This window comes from Rattus norvegicus, chromosome 2 (assembly GCF_021556685.1).
Source record: "Rattus norvegicus strain SHRSP/BbbUtx chromosome 2, alternate assembly SHRSP_T2T, whole genome shotgun sequence".
In the NCBI taxonomy this organism is placed as follows: domain Eukaryota; kingdom Metazoa; phylum Chordata; class Mammalia; order Rodentia; family Muridae; genus Rattus; species Rattus norvegicus.
In genome coordinates this window covers 183,298,872-183,317,123 of record NC_141535.1, presented here as the reverse complement: position 1 = coordinate 183,317,123, position 18,252 = coordinate 183,298,872, and the positions used below count along the sequence as shown (strand labels likewise).

At 39.2% G+C, this 18,252-nt stretch overlaps 1 pseudogene; it reads right to left on the bottom strand.

Moving 5' to 3' along the window:
* Positions 1–1,616: 1,616 nt before the first annotated feature.
* LOC134485800 (60S ribosome subunit biogenesis protein NIP7 homolog) lies at positions 1,617–18,252 on the bottom strand (annotated as a pseudogene).

Here is an 18,252-nt window from a genome sequence, read left to right as displayed (position 1 = left end):
CAGAAGTCATTGTTAAAAATACTGGTTTTAGCTATTAGCAGCAAGGTGTAGGTCATAGCTGTCAATCTCCTAAAATATCTTTCAGAGTTTTAGCAGAGACATAGACTAACAGAAGTTATGAACCAAATGCTCTTAACTGATGTTTATAGAACATTCCATCCTAAAACAAAAGGATATACCTTCTTCTCACCACCTCATGGTACCTTCTCTAAAACTGACCATAAAATCATTCACAAAACAGGATGGAACAGATACAGAAAGACGGAAATAGTCACATGCATACTATCAGACAACCAGGGACTAAGAAAGTTCTTCAATAACAAAAATAAGGAAAGAAGGCCCACTTATACATGGGGGTTGAACAATGTTCTACTCACTGATAACTTGGTCACGGAAGAAATAAAGAAAGAAATGAAAGACTTCTTAGAATTTAATGAAAATGAGGTACAACATACTGAAACTGATACGACACAATGAAAGCTGTGCTAAGAGGAAAACTCATAGCTCTGAGTGCCTGCAGAAAGAAATAGGAGAGGGCATACATCAGCAGCTTGATGGCACACCTAAAAGCTCTAGAACAAAAAGAAGCAAATACACACATGAGGAGTAGAAGGCAGGAAATAAACAAATTCAGTGCTGAAATCAGCCAAGTAGAAATATAAGAACTATAAAAAGAATGAACAGAACCAAAATCTGGTTCATGGAGAAAATCAACAAGATAGATAAACCCTTAGCCAGACTAACCAGAGGGAACAGAGAGGATGTCCAAATTAACAAAATCAGAAATGAAAAGGGAGACATAACAAAAGAATCAGAGGAAATTCAAAAAAACATCAGATCCTACTACAAATGCCTGTATTCAACAAAACTTGAAAATCTGAAGGAAATGGTCAATTTTGTAGACAAATACCAGGTACCAAAGTTAAATCAGGAACAGACAATTTAAACAACCCCATAGCTCCTAAGGAAATTGTAGCAGTCATTTAAAGTCTCTCAATAAAAAAAATGCCCTGGATCAGATAGATTTAGTGCAGAATTCTATCAGAACTTCATAGAAGACCTCAGTCCAATACTGTCCAATCTATTCCATAAAGATGAAATGGATGGAGCACTACCAAATTCCTTCTATGAAGCCACAATAACTCTTATACCGAACCACAGAAAGACCCAACAAAGAAACAGGACTTCAGACTGATTTCCCTTAGGAATATGTACACAAAAATACTCAATAAAATTATTGCAAACAGAATCCAAGAACACATCAAAACGATCCTTCATCATGGTCAATTAGGCTTCATTCCAGGTATGCAGGGATGGTTCAATATCCAGAAAAGCATCAATGTAATCCCCTATAAAAACAAACCCCAAGAAAAAAAACCACACAATCATTTCATTAGATGCAGTGAAAGAATCTGACAAAATTCAACACCCCTTCATGATAAGAGTCCCAGAAAAAAAAAAAAGGAATTCAGGGTCCATACCTAAACTTGGTAAAACCATATACAGTAAAACAATAGCTAACATTAGCCTAACTGGAGAGAATCTTGAAGAAATCCCACTAAAATCAGAGACTAGACAAGGTTGCCCACTCTCTCCATACTTATTCAATATAAACACTACTCCCTGGTATTGTAAATCAATGTCTCTTCTTGGCATATGTACTCTCCAATATCTGCTTGATGGAACATGACCACTACAATGGGGTCCAGTTTTCTGCACTCTTGGGTAGACTTCACTGCTATCCTAAAACCCAAAGGAATGTCTGCCATGGAGTAAATCACTACTCCCTGGTACCAAGACGTGTATTCAGTGATTTGACTCAGACAGGATTTCACACAGGGTTTCCATTCAAGAAGGAGTGCTTTGCTCCAGGCTTTATCCATACTTAGCATAGGGTGCAATGTAATCCAATGTTGTAATGTGCAACCAGAATGTGTGGGTCTTAGTAAAGTTTCCAAAACATGTCCCCAGGGACACTAGCTTATTCTGGATATGTTGGCATCCAGTTTAGGGTTCATCTCACTCACACTTGGTCTTTCTGGAGCTGGAAACAGTAGGTGCCGTCCAGTCTGTCCAGGAGGAGCTTTAGATTCTCTCCAATGTATTTTGCAATCTTCTCAAACAGAACCTGGGCCTCTTTTTCAGTCAAAGGCCTCTTTTTTTCCCTAGCTTGGCTCCTGGGTTCTTCATGACTAATGGGAGATATTCTAATTGTGGTGAGGAAGGACATTTGAAAACGAATTATAGGCAAGACATGACTAGAAACAGTTTTTTTTTTTAACCTAGAAAGAATAAAAAGAGAAAACTCCAGCCTTCTGGAAAATGCAAAACGTTTGTCAAAGTCTGACACTGGCCTGATGAATGCAGATCAACCAGGGATAGGCAAGGTTACCCTTTAACATCAGAAAAGGAGTCCTCCTGTAGGCCCTGATATCAAATTTGATTTAATCATTCTGTGCTTGTAAACGTGGTGTGTTGGAGGGGCCTGAGATAGCTAGAATAGAATAAAGACCCTGATTAACTTGTTTCAGATTAGCTTCTGTCTGTGTTTTAGGAGATTACGAAGAGTTCCCTGGCACTACAGTCCAACACTATGGAGTATGATCAAATACTCCTTGGTTTTTGATTTGACAGGTAGTGCATTGTGTGTTTGGAGGTTGTAGACAGAATGACTTACACTAAAAATCTGGTAGCATCTCATACATGTTCTGGATACTGAATCAGCTGATCCTGGCTGAATTCTCCTATCCTTCCAAATAAAAGGGTTTTTTTTACCCATCTTTGTGAAGACATAACAAGCTAGGTGGGGCTTCACATTTCTTGGAATGTTGAATAAAAACTTACTGGTTTGTCCAGAAATGCTAAAGGACCCTTGTACTATGCTCACCTTTCAGCAGAGCCTGGACTGGTCTTAGGAGAAACCAATGACCATGGGTGAGTAGAAAACCCAGTAAATGAACTTTTTGAATCCCCTCTATTGAATTTACAGAAACCTATATTTTTTGTTATATTATAATTCTTGATGTAGATGATTTTAACATCTAAGTAATAAAGATTGTTCTGCCTTATAATCTGCAGTGCTGGAAATAGAGACCTGAGCTCCCCATGCACTGATACAACACATTATGAGTAACACCAGTCTCAGAAACACAGTATTATATGCTCTGTGTACTTCTTAAACCAAGTTTTCTTTAGAAAAACTGTTTAAGAATTTTGATTTTATTATTGGATATTTTTATGTATTTACTTTCGAATTTTATCTCTTTTTTGGTTACACCCACTCCCATCCCCATCCTCCTGCTTATATAAGGATGTGCCCCCTAACACCAACATTTCTCTATTGCCTTCATGCCCTGGCATTCTTCTACACTAGGGAATCCAGCATGCACAGGACCAAGGGCTTCTCCTCCCACTGTTGGCAGATAAGGCCATCCTCTGCTTCATATGCTGCTGGAGCCATGGGTCCCTTTGTGTACTCTTTATTGGTGGTTTCGCCCCTAGGAGCTCTGAGTTCTCTGGTTAGATGATATTGTTTTCTACTTGTGGTGTTCCAAACCCCTTCAGCTCCTTCAGTCCTTTCTCTAACTCTACTGGGCCTCATGATTAACTGCAAGCCTTCCCATTGTATCTTTAAAGCTCTGGAATAGCATCTTCAGGAGACATCAATATCAGGCTCCTGTCAGCAAGCACTTCTTGGCCTCTGCAATGTACTTGGTTATGGAAATGTGCCACAGTTTCTGAATCCATTCATCTGTTGAAGAACATTTGGGTGCTTTCTAGCTTCTGGCTCTTATAAGTAAGGCTGCTGGGAATATAGTGGTGCATATATCTTTGTTATATTGGGGAAACGTACTATGTCCAATTTAGATGAACTGCCAGATTGATATCTGCAGTGATTATATCAGTTAGTAATCCCCCAATAATGGAGAAGTATTCCTCTTTCTTCACATCCTTGCCAGCATATAGTCACCTGAGATTTCAATCTTAGCCATTCTGACTGTTGTGAGCTGTAAACTCAAGGTTGTTTTAACTTGTATTTTCCTGATGACTAAGGATGTTGAATATTTCTTTTAAGAGCTTCTGGGCCATTAAATATTCCAAAGTTGAGAATTCTTTCTTCAGCTCTGTACCCCATTTTTAATAGGGTTATTTGATTCTCTGGAGTCTGACTTCTTGAGTTCTTTGTGTATATAGTATATTAGCCCTCTATTGCATGTGAGATCTGTAACGATCTTTTCCAATCTGTTGGTTGCCATATTTTCCTATTGACAGTATCCTTTACCTTACAGAAGCTTAGCAATTTTGAGAGGTCTCATTTGTCTACTTTTGACCTTAGAGGATATGCCATTGGTGTTCTGTTGAGGAAAATTTCCCCTGTGCCCATGTATTTGATGCTCTTCTCCACTATCTCTTCTGTTAGTTTCAGTATATTTGGTTTTATTTGGAAGTTATTGATCCTCTAGTACTAGAGCTTTGTACCAGGCAATAAAAATGGATCAATTTGCATTCTTTTACATGCTGACCGACAGTTGAACCATTACCATTTACTGAAAATACTGTCATTTTTCCCCTGGATTCCTTTAGCTATTTTGTCAAAGATCAAGCGACCATAGGTATGTGGGTTCATTTCTGGGTCTTAAATTTTATTCCACTGATCTACCTGCCTGTCTCTGTACGAATGCCATGCAGTTTTTACTACTATTGCTCTGTAAAACAGCTTGAGGTCAGGGATGGTAATTGCCCCAGAAGTTCTTTCATTGTTAAGAATAGTTTTTGCTATCCAGTGCATTTTGTTATTTGAAATGAATTTGCAAACTGCCCTTTCTAACATTATGAAGATTTGAGTTGAAATTTTTAATGGGGATTGCCTTGAATCAGCATGATGCTTTCAGCAAAATATCCATTTTTACTATATTAATCCTGCCAATTCATGAGCATGTGAGTTCTTTACAAATTATGAGATCTTCAATTCTTTTTTTAGACAATTGATGTTCTTGTCATACAGATCTTTCACTTTCTTGATTAGAGTTACACCAAGGTATTTCTTTTTATTATTTGTGACTATTGTGAAGGGTGTCATTTGCTTAGTTTCTTTCACAGCATGTTTATCCTTTGAATAGAAAAAGGCTACTGATTTGTTTAAGTTAATTTTGTATACAGACACTTTGCTGAAGTTGTTTATCAGGTTTAGGACTTCTCTGGTGGAATTTTTTATATTCCTTAAGTTTACAAAATCATCTGCAAATAGTAGTATTTTGAATACTTCCTTTTGAATTTGTATTGATTTGACCCCTTTTTGTTGTCTAATTGTTCTGGATAGGAGTTTGAGTGTTATATTGAACAGATAGGGAGAAAGTGGGTAACCTTCGATAGTCCCTGATTTTAGTGGGATTGCTTCAAATTTCTCTCCATTTTATTTAATGTTGACTACTGATTTGCTGTACACTGTTTTTAAAAGAACTCATAGGAGTAATAAAGAAATGCAGTGTGAAAATTTAGTTCAGTGGTAGGGAACTTGCCTAGCATGTTGAGGTCCCCAATTCTATCTTCTGCTAAACACACAGATGCAACTTTCCTCAGTTGACTACCTGTATATGTGGATTGATTCCAGAAAAAAGAAAATTGCCTGGAGACCAATCAGAGGAGGCCAGATGCACACTGAATATTTGCATTGATTGATCTCTGGGGCATTCCTTAATAGGGTCATTGAGTCACGGTGTGTGGTACTCATGACTGATCTTGCCTGGGAGACCCAGATTGGATAGGAGGATGAAGGCTAGCCTGGCGGGCAGAGAGATGTTACAACAGTAACAAACTGAGAATGTATACATATAAGGAGAAGAGGAGAGCAAGAGAAAGATCTCCTTCTGCATTTGCCAGGTGAAATAATCATATTAAACAAAGATATCAACTGATATTTTCTTCCATCTCTTTCTGCTGTGGTGGAGCTCCATGTACAGACCAGACTAAAGGACACCTATTCTTCTACCTCTGTCTCTGCATTAATAGGGCCCACTGACAGCACGTCAACAATGAACATTCCATACATTCCAAAATACTTTTACATTATATATTTTTCATTTGTAATAACCTTTCCCACTTTTAGTATTGTGCCTTACAAATTAAGAAGTTAAGCATTTACATTCTAGTCATAAGTGGGAGAGGTAGGAACATCTCTGTCTTATTTTTAGACCAGCTTGTTCTATAGAGTAAGTTCAAAACAGCCAAGGCTATATAAAGATACTCTGTTGCAAATGAGAGAGAGAGAGAGAGAGAGAGAGAGAGAGAGAGAGAGAGAGCACAAATCAATCTGAAATTGGTCTGTGGTTATGTATGGAGTGATTAATGTTTTAGTTCACAATTTTATTGTGATTGTCAGAGGAAATTGTTTATATACAAGAAGATCATTTTGAACAATGATTCAAAATTCTCCCTGGAGAGATGAAAATCTCTGTTTTCTCTATATGCAGAAAAGGTGTATATTTTAAATGGTCTGCACTGGAAAATTCATAAAGTCGGACTCCTGGGTGTTTGATAGGTGTGTCTCTCACATATATGTTGATTCTCTCTCTCCAAAATGAAAACAAACTCACAAATTCCACATGAATATCCACACCATTATGTATAACTCCCCAAAAGATCAACTCTGAAACTAAAGTCAGAGGTGTCCTTCTGAAAATTATAGTCAAGAGGTAGAAGCAGAAGGACCTAAACTGAAGTGGTGTCATGGAAAACACAGTGAGTAAGGCTGTCAGGGGAAATTAGTTTATTTGAATTGATGTCATTCTTCTTAAACAAATTAATATCTAAAAAACAAAACAAAAACAGCCAACCAAATATTAAATAAAAGAAACAACAAAAACAGGTTGAGCAATTATTACAGCAGTTGTGTAGGCACATCATCATCAAGGAGAATGTGGACATGATTCATAGTAAAGTCAAGAGATCTCCAGCTTTACTACACATGTTGGCCTGTCTTATATTAACTAACAACACAAACTAGAGGTATCTGATTGAAGGGAAACTTAACTGAGAAAATGCCTCCAGGAAATCCAGCTGCAAGGCATTTTGTATAATGACTTAAGGGGGAGGGCCAGATCATTTTGCATGGTGTGTTTGCTGTTCTGGTAGTCTTGGGTTCCATAAGAGAGCAAGCTGAGCATGTGAGGACCAGCAAGGCAATAAGTAACATTTCTCCATGTCTTCTGCATCAGCTCCTGCTTCCTGTGTGAATTCTAGTCCTAATTTCCTTCAGGGATTAACAGCAATGTGAACGTGTAGGCTGATTAAAGTCTTTCAGGTCATAGTGTTTCTCACAGCAATACTAATGCTTACAATGACACAAAACAACAGTGAAATGAAAATCACAAGTTAATCATCTATCACAATTATCCTTAAAATCTGTCAGAACCATTCACTGGTGACCCTGTGGAGAAATGAAGTTTTCCATTGTCTGGTCTGGAAAAAGTCTGAGTTGACAAAATTACTTTTTTGGCAGTCCCTCCAACCTGAAAATTTTCAGGATGCTCTGGCCCTAATGTTTCCACTCCTAGGATATCTTCAACATAAATGAGTTAATAAAAAGGCAAGGGGGACCCTCCCCTGTGTCTCCCTCAAAGTTACCACAACACTGAAGTAGAATCAAGCCAGGTATCTGTGAGAAACCTCGATTTGCTGCCAACTTAATGAATAGGTTCCTTACTTCAAGGATGGTAAAAGGCCCTCCTGACAACTCAGCCTGTGTGAATCTCACACCCCAGTGTAGAGAAGATTCCCAACATTCAGGAGTCCATTGATGTTTCATTTATACATAATTCAAACACCAGAAAAAACATTTAAAGTGATGGCAATGAAAAACAGTGTTTACTACAGTTGTGTGTAACCATGAGGAAGACCACAGAATCCTATAGAACACAAGCTTATTTTCTTTCAAATGCAAACTGTTGAAAGGTCAGGAATGTTTTATAAATCATAGACCTCTGCCCTTAGGAAGACACTTAATTCCTCATTTTGTTTACCTGTTCATACATTACAGCCTACAGTTAAATCTTCTAGGTGAAAAGCTACAACATTCGAAAGTGGTCCGATATTTATTATTTTAAAAATTATATCAATGTTAGCTAGATAAAATTTTAATTCTATTTTGTTAAACATAGTTTAACTTGAGCGTTTTCAAACCTGGCAGTCTGCCTGCCAATCTTCATTTCTCCCTCAGTTCCCAAAGATGCTATAACACAGGCTCACCTCCTAGTACGCATCTAACTCCTATAGCTTTCTACCTGCCCCATTCTTTCCTCTCATCAGTGGATCCTAAAGAGCTTCCCTTTGTGTTCTCCCTCTCCCCATTTGTTGCTTTGTCCCACCACACAACCACAGCTCTCATTCCTGCTAATTTCAAAGATCATTACTGCCAAGGCTACATGTAGGGTGATGTTGGATCCACAGAAATCCAACATCTCCAAACACAAACCCTGAGTCCCATCCCCAGCTTTGTAGCATAAAACCTGCTGCAGTCTCCATTTCCCTGCTATATTGCAGGAGATTAAAAGGATCACGAAGATCTCCAAGCCTACCTCCTCCTACTGACCCCATGATCACAGCCTCCAATCCCAGCAGGCATAGGCTGGAAACATGCAAGCAGAGCAGGCCATGAGAACAGGTGCTTACCCAGTTTTCTACAGTGCACCAGAAAGCCACCACACCCTCCTAAACTCCAGGAAGCAGAGAGAAATAACAAAATACTTATCCTGGAGAGACAAAAGCAGATCTCATCACCTAGACCTATAAAAGTCTTCACAGCGTCAGGTGCATCGATGTCAACGTCAAGAGCACAACCAATAACATCCGGGACAGCATGTACCTATTTTAACCCAGCAACCCTACCATAGCTGACATGGAATATTCCAACATAGCTAAAGAATGGGACCTTAGACCAGCCTTATGAAAATGATAGAGGCCCTTAAAGAATAATCAAAGACTTTCTAGAATTAAGTGTAAATGGATATACATCATTCCCAAATTTATGTGACACAGTGAATGTAGATATATGTGGAAAGTTCATAGCAATAAGTTACTAATTAAAAAGTGGAGAGAACAGCTTCCTGCTCCCAAATACCGTGGGGGAGAGAGCTCACCACCGAGACAGGTGGGCACTCCTGAGACTGTAGAGCTGGAGAGACTGCCAATACTGCCCACCCCTGCTCACATGCCTGGCTTAGGGGAAACTGGATAGGGCCTCTGGAACTAGAAGACAGGGACACTCAAGCCTGGAGCACCAGGGACACTGCCTGGACCTGAAGTAACCCGATCTACAGCTCCCTGCACCCAAAACCTGTGGGAGGGAGAGCTAAACCTTCAGAGGGGCAGACATGCCTGGGAAGCCAGAAAAGAGTACACTCTGCCCACATTTCTGACTCCAGAGGAAACCATCTAATGCCATCTAGGACCCTGGTGCACAGGGACCTGGGAAAAGGTGGTGCAGGCCCTCCTGGTTGCAGCTGTCAAGAAGAGCTCAAAAGCAACCCCCCAGGACCACAGGTAAGACCAACTTTTCTGATCCAAGTGACCTGCCTGGTGGACTAGGGACACAGGCCCACAGGAACAACTGAAGAACAGTAGACAAGAAAGACAACACTTCTGAAAGCAGAACACTCGGTTCCCATAACTGGCTGAAAGAATACAAGAAAACAGGTCCACAACACTCCTGACACACAGGCCTATAGGACAGTCTAGCCACTGTCAGAAATAGCAGAACAAGTTAAAACCAGAGACATCCTGATGGCAAGAGGCAAGCGCAGGAATCCAAGCAACAGAAACCAAGTCTACATAGCATCATCGGAGCCCAATTCTTCCACCAAAGCAAACACTGAATGTCCAAACACACAAGAAGAGCAAGATGTTGATTTAAAATCACATTTGATCATGATGATGGAGGACTTTAAGAAAGACATTAAGAACTCCCTTAGAGAATCGCAGGAAAATATAAATAAACATGTAGAAGTCTACAGAGAGGAATCACAAAAGTCCCTGAAATAATTCCAGGAAAACACAATCAAACAGGTGAAGGAATTAAAAAATGGAAATAGAAGGAATAAAGAAAGCACAAAGGGAGACAACCCTGGATATAGAAAACCAAAGGAAGAGACAAGGAGCCGTAGATACAAGCATCACCAACAGAATACAAGAGATAGAAGAGAGAATCTGAGGAGCAGACGATTCCATAGAAATCATCAACCCCACTGTCAAGATAATTTAAAACAGAAAAAAACATGGAGAGATATCCTATTTGAAACATGAGAGCACTCCTTAAAGCTCTACATAGAAATGTGAAAAAAAAAAACAAAAACAAAAACAAACAAAACAAAAACAAAAACACACCCAAAGAAGTAGGCAGAAAGAAATAGTCAAACTCAACGTTGAAGTCAATAAAGTTGAAACAATACAAAGTATCAATTAAACAAATGTGTCTCAGGAAGAAATCCACTACCCAAAGATTACAATGGACAGATGCATAGCTTCAGCTGCATGTGTAGCAGAGGATGGTCTTGTTGGTCACCAGTGGGAGAAGAAGTCCTTGGTTCTGACAAGGCTGGACCCCAACAGGACAGGGGAATGTAAGGAGGGGGTCAGAGAGGGAGATGGTTGTGGTGTGGGAATATCCTCATAGAAGAAAGAGAAGAGGGATTGGAGAGGGTGGCCTATGGCTGGGAAACTGGGAAAGGTAATAACATTTGAAATGTAAATAAAATATTCAATAAAAAATAATTGTAATTTAAAAAAAAACAAGTAGAGAGGCTCAGATTACAAATCTTAGCAATTCAAAATATAGGAGTCCAAGTTACCATAATTTGGTCATTACACATTATGCACTCTGCACACATACACACACACCCCCACACACAAACCTATTGAACAATCAGGGAGACATTAGGAAGGGAAGCATTCCAGGGAGAATGGAGGGAAATAAGAGATGGGTACAGAGGCTAAATATTGTCAAAACACATCACAGACATATAAAAAAAGTAAAATAAAAAAAGAGTTGGTTCTTTGAGAAAATCAGTAAGATCAGCAAACCCTTATCCAAATTAACTAAATATTGGAGAAATCCAGAGAATTCTATGGACATATTTGGAAGCCTCTACTCCACTAAAGTGAAATCTCTAAAAGATAGGGTTAAATTTCTCAATAGCTCCCACTTACCACAGTAAAATCAGGATCATGGGGGAGATGGAGGGGAAGGGATGGGGGTTTATGGACAGGAAACCATAAGGGGAATAACATTTGAAATGAAAGTAAAGAAATGTAACTAATAAAAAATTTTAAGAAAGGAAAAAAGAGACTTATATCCCCTAGTGAAATATAACCTGTCATTATAAATCACTTCTCCACAGGAAAAAAATAATCTCAGGTTAAGGTGACATTAGGACAGAATTCTACCAGAATGTCAAAGAGGAGCTAACATCAGTACTCCTCAAATGATTTCAAAAAATGAAGTAGAGGAAACAATTGCCAATACATTGTAGAGGGCCACAGTTACCTTGATACTCACATCACACAAAGACCCAGAAGAGCAAGATTACAAACCTATTTCTCTTATGATCACAGATGCAAAAATAAGCAATAGAGTATTTGCAAACCAAATCCAAGACCACATCCAGAGAATCACTTACTAGGATAAAGAATATTCCATCTCAGAGATGCAGGGATGGTTCTGCATACAAAATTCAATACATGCAATCTACCATATAAAAGATCGAAAGAAATAGCCACATGAAGATCTCGTTACATGTAGAAAAGCCTTTGACAAAAATCAGCACCCCGTGATAACTAACACAAGTCCTGGAGAGATTAGGGATACAAGGGACATAGCTAAAAATAAGAGCATAGTCTACACCATAACAAGAAACAGCATCAGTTTAAATGTGGGAAGTTCAAAATAATTCCAGCAAAATCAAAATGAAGGAAAGATTTTCGACTTTCTCCATACTTACTTACTATAATACTTGATGTCTTATGTAGAGCACTAAGAAAAGTGAAGGAGACTAAGGGGACACAATTCAGAAAGGAAGAAATTAAAATGTTATTTGCAGATGATATGCAAAACATCGCTGACCCTAAAACTCTACTGGAGAATTCCTAGAGCTGAAAAACACTTTCATCAAAGAAGCTGGAAACAACATTAACTACAAATAAAGAAACTCAGCAGTCCCCCTTTATAGAAAGGACAAACAGCCTGAGAAAGAAATAGCCTCAGACAAAATAGAATATCTTTAACTAACTGTGACCAAACAAATGAAGGTCTTACATGATAAAAGCTTCAAGTCTTTGAAGAGACAAATTGAAGAACATCTCAGATGAAAAGATCTCCAATATTCATGAATCAGTAGGATTAACACACTAAAACTGGCCACCTTACCACAACAATCTACAGATTCCATGCCATTTCCTGCTAAAGCCAATGTAATAGTTTAAATAAGTTGAAAGCACAGTTCTCACCTTCCTAAGAAAACATGAGAAAACCCGGGGAAGATAAAACAAATGTGAACAATAAAAGAACTACAGGAGCTCTCACCTTCCATATTTTGAGGTACAGAGCTATAGTAATAGAAACATCATGGCAAAGTCGTTTATTGTTATTTCATAGTAGCCTTTCCTCTTCTGAGAGACAGAAAGGGGGGATCCATATGAGAGGGAAATTAGGAAGGAAATAGAAAAAAGGAAAGTGGAACTGTATTCTTATTATATAGATAATATATGTCTAATTAAAATGAAAAAAGGGGTATGGGCCAATGAGGTTTTGAGAACTTTCATGAGACAAAAATGTTTCTAAGTAGCACAGTTCTGGTTCAGTTTTAGTGTAATGTGACTAGGGACACTTATATTCATTAATATTAGCAGTAACTATGTATAAGGAAACATTTTAAAATACCTGAGAAAAATTAAAGTACAGAAGCTGGCTCCTGATTTTCTTGGCTGTTTCTTCCAACTGTGATGAAATTGTCTCAGTCACTGTTTTGGAAAATTAGTTCATTTCATATTTAGGGTGTTTATTCTGCATATGTATGTGCGTAATACTTGCATGTGTGCTACATATAGAAATAAGAAGGGAGTGATAGATTCCATGAGGCTGGCATCCAGATGGAATTCAGGAGCTTTTTTTTTTTTTTTTTTTTTTTTACATTTTACTAGGAAGAAAACCTGTGTTCTCCTGAATAGCATCAAATATTCCTAACTACAGCAACATATGGGCTCAGCTTGGATTCCACATCTTCTGTTACTCTCCGCAGAAGCTCATGTGGTATGGAAACATGACAAATGAATTCAGAGTTCTGAAGCACCCCAAAGAGGGAGCACAATTTCCTCTTTTAGGTGCATATCTAAACGCTTGGTGTTACTGATACAGAAGTCTCTTCTCCTGCCCATCTTTTCTCTGTTTACCCACATTCAGTTGTATCAATGCACTTCTGTAACTATTAGGAATATTGAACTGTTTGGGTGTCAAGAGAAGTATGTTATCATTTCCTCTATTGAAATGTTTACAGGAATAACCATGAGAACATTGGAACTTGCTTAGATAGCTTGTTTAACAAAACAACAAGAACCAGGGCACCAAGGTTAAGAATTAATAAGTGGGACATCAAGGAACTGAAATGCTTCGATGAGAGATTTTGACAGTATTAATAGGACAAGATGGCAGTTTGTTGAAATGCAAAAATTTCACCAAGCCAACGTCTGACAGGAGACTAATTTACCAAATATATAAACATCTCAAGTATCTAGACACTATCAAACCAAGTAAACCAACTAAAAATGGGCTAGACATCTGAAGAGGAAATTCTGAACAGAGGAATCTGAAATATCTAAGAAGCATTTAAGGAAATGTTTAACATCCTCAGAAAAATGCAAATCAAAATGACTGTAAAAATCCATATGATACTTCTCAGAATGGCTAAGTTCAAAAACACAAGTGAGAGCACATGCAGTTAAGGCTATGAAGTATATGCTGGTAGAAATGGTAACATGTACAGATGCTATGACAATCACTATGTCTGTTTCTCAGATAACTGGGACTCAATCTCCAGGACATTCCATCCTACCACAAGTTCATTTCCTAAATATGTTCAGAGCAGTTTTAATCATCATACCCAGAAACTGGAAACCTAGATGACACTCAAAAGAAGGATGGATAGGGAAAATTGCACATTTACTCAATAGAGCATTACAAGGTTGATATTAAAAAATAACATCATGAATTTTGCAGGCAAAAGCCTTAGTGAGGTAATCCAGTCTCAGAAATTCACACAGTAATGAATTCACTTAAAATTGGTTATTAGCTGTAATGCAAAGAACAATCATACAACAGACCCATGAGATCAATACCAAGAGAGCTCAAGTGTGGAATGCAGGGACCTCTCCAGGGAGGGACAACAGAATTTCCCTGGTGACAGTGGTCATGTGGGGATGGATAAAGCAAAGATGAGGGAACATTATGGAAGCAGAGAGTACTGGGAGACATCGGTAGAATTTAGAATCATTTCAGGGGTGAGGAAAGAAATCCAGTGCAATAGAAACTCCCTGGAATCTACAAGAGCAATCCTAGCAAAGACTCTTAGTTGGAATTTGAAGCCTGAACTGGCCAGCTTCTGTAAGGCCTGGCATCCAGTGGAAGGAATTGGAACACCAACGCAGCCACTCAAATTTCAACCTATAATTTATTCCATATGGAAGGTGCCCTATGGTAATAATCACACAGAAATTGTGAGTGTGGATACCAAGTGACTGGTACAACCTGAGCCCATGCCTGAAGAAGGAGCCCATACCTACCTGGAAGTGTCTGGAGGGCCAAGACCCAGAGGATGAATAGTCCAGAGATGTTATGTAGAATCAAATACAACTGGGGAAAAAAGTCAATGGAGCTGTTCCTAATGACCCTCTGCTATACTTGTAGAAAGGAGTCTATCATAACTGTCACCAGAGAGTTTTCATCCAGCAATAGATTGGAGTAAAGGAAGAAACCTAAAACCAAACATTATGCAGAAGTCAGAGAATCCTGCAAAAGAGGGGGAAGAAGGATTGTAGAAGGCAGCAGTGTCAAGGACACCACAAGCTCAGGACTCAAAGTATCAACTGACCTAACTTAGTCCCATGGAGCTCACAGAGACTTCTCGTAAAATCAGGGAGCCACAATGGGTTCAGACATGCCCTGTGTGTATATTTTATAGTTGAGTAGCTTGGTGTTCTGGTGGGATTCGTAACAATGCAAAGACAGCCTGTCCCTGTTGTGGATTGCTGTGTGTATGTTCTGCTTTCTCAAGAGTGCCTCTATTCACATGCAGTCAGCAAAATCTTAATTAGTCAGATAAGTCTACAGGGTGTGATAGGGGAGTGGGAGGAAGGGGCAAGCTGTAGGTTTAGAGAGGGGAGAGACAGAGTTAGATAGAGGGGGAGATGAGACAGGACATTGAGAGAAATGTTTAAACAGAACCAAATGGCCTGATTGAGCTCCAAGTTGCTATCAAAGGGCAGTAGAGTAATGTAGGGTACATTTGCCCCATCTGGGTACAGCTTGTATTTATATCAATTGAGTTTTCTGTTCTTTGTTTGGGCTTTTTGAGAGTTGATGATTTACTGATATAAATCTAGCTGATAAATTACGAAGCTGTACATTTGGTTCTATGAGGAGATGAGGATTTATTCCAGCAGCATTCCTCGTTCTCCAGGGTGGCCTGGAAAGATCTGGGTATTTCTGAACCCTGCTATCCATGGGAACCAAGGGGACAGAAAAGACAACTGTTGTTGGCAGCAGGATATAGCATGGACCGTTTTTTATAATCACCAGGTACCTGTCTCTCACTGTTTTGCCTGCTTTTGGGACCTCTTTCATCCTACTGGTTTGCAGTGTCCCACCTCAGTATGATGGCATGTGCCAGGCTTAATGTAACATGTCCTGCTTGGTTGACATCTTTGGGAGGCCTGCACTCCTTTGGAAGGAACCAAAGTAGTTGATGTGTAAGAGGATGTATTGGGGTTGCTGGGCCTACATGGAGGAAATGAGGGAGGAGAAACTCTTCCTAAGGTGTAATATATAAGAGAAAAGTCAATAAATATGAAAATGCCATGGAACATGAATTCATGTTCAAGACTTCTCAGGAGACTCCAAAACAAGAATCCTGGAGGCTCCACAGTAATTCTAGAAACTATACTTTGAGATGCTAGGGTCTAACCCCTTCAGAGCAAGGAAGAGAGGGCAGTGGTCAAGGGACTCCAGAGTGTGCTCAACCTGAGTTCCAGATTGGGACGATTTTGTTTGATCATTTTTTTCCTAATACACTTACAAGGAGCTTGATACTTCAACAAAAAAAGGAAACTGTTTCAGCATACTTGATAATAATTGTGTTACCTCCTGAAAAAAAACAAGCAAACGAACAAAAGCTTTGTCTAGTCTCCAGAAAGCTGGCTACAAGTCTGAACAAGTACCTGTAACCGCATAAAATCAAATCCTCACCAGCTTGTAATTTATTAGCCAGATTTATAACAGTAAATCCTCAACCCCAAAATGCCTACACAAAGAACTCAAAACTCATTTGATATAAAGAAAATTTTTAGTTGTGAAGTGGCTTAGCTTTGGGAGACAAGTTTAATCCCTGTGATTGGAATACAGACAAACCCTTAGTATCCACAATAAATTCCACACACTGAAAGTAAAATAAATTTGTAGAAAGAAGCAACAGTGTGAAAGGAAAGTGAAAAATCAGAGAAGTATTAGACAGAAAAGGATGTGCCCAACTTTGACAAGAAGGTATAGGAATGGAAGCTATTCAAGAGGTCAGTGAAGAGAGCAAAGGATAGAGAGGCCAGTTTTAATGGGACAAAGATACAGAGAGGTTGAAGAGACTACAAGAGAGACACAGACAGAACAAGTCAGAGAGTGAGGTGGAGACAGAAGATTAGAACTGATTTCCAAAGTTAGTATGAGACCAAGTGGGCAATTCACAGGCAGCTGAGAAAAGCCAAAATAAAACAGTTTCAGTGGAGAGAAGTTTAGAGCCAGAACAAATGAAATCAGGCAGCCAGAGATCAGAAAGCACTAGAAAGTGGTGAGCTTATTCAGCCATAAATATCAGAAGATGAGAACATTCTAAGCCTAGTTTGATTTGACATAGGCTAGAATCTTCCATGATTAGTCCTATGTCAGCAGAACAAGGCAAAAAACCTCAAGGATGACAATTAATATGTGCAAATAAATATGTCTTTTAGAGGAAAGTATTTGACTGCTTCCTGGACTGAAACCTCTGAGGTAAGTATGGTTAAAGCATCTTCAGTGTACATACCAGTTTCTAGAGCCTGTGAAAGACATCACCAGATTCTCCTCTTTCTGGGAGCATGGATATGTGCCAGCCACAATTTGTTGTCTGTTTAGTGTCACTGTATGTCTCTTTATCTCTCCGTGCATCTTTGTCTCTCTCTATCTCATTTCTGTGTCCTCTCTCTGTCTCTCTCTGTCTCTCTGTCTCTCTGTCTCTCTGTCTATCTGTCTCTGTCTCTGTCTCTGTCTCTCTGTCTCTCTGTCTCTGTCTCTCTGTCTCTCTGTCTCTCTGCCTCTCTCTCTCTCTCTCTCTGTCTCTCTCTCTCTCTCTCCTGCTCTATCCATCTCTCTCTTGAGCTTTCTATGTACATTTGTCTGTTTTTTAAATATCTCTCAATATTTTTACTTAGTTATTTATTTTTACATTCCAGATTTTATTCCAGTCCTGATCCACCCTCCCACCCAGGGTTCCACATCCCAAACTCCCAGCCCCCATTAAACCACATGCTCCAATCTCCACAAGGATCTCCCCTTTTCATACACTCCACCAGAACTCTAACCTTCCTGGGGCCTCCAGTCTCTTGAGGGTTAGTTTTGTCTATTCTGACTGAACCCAGACTCAGAGGTCTCCTGATGTGCATATGTTGGAGGCCTCATCTCAGCTAGTGTATACTGCGTGGTTGGTAATACTGTTTCTACTAGATCTCGAGGATAGAAGCTAAAAGAGACTGCTGGTCCTCATACAATCAGTTTGGATTTTTATAATAACTAGGTGCATTCTTTGGTATGAGGATAATTACTACCATTATCACCTGTCTTCCTACTGTGTGGTACAAAAGCCTTTTGTTTCTGGCAGGATTCTAGTAAATCACTCCTCCCATTCATGACCCTACAAATACTCTACCACTATCTTACCCTATGACAGAGGTTTCATTAGCAAAGCCCAT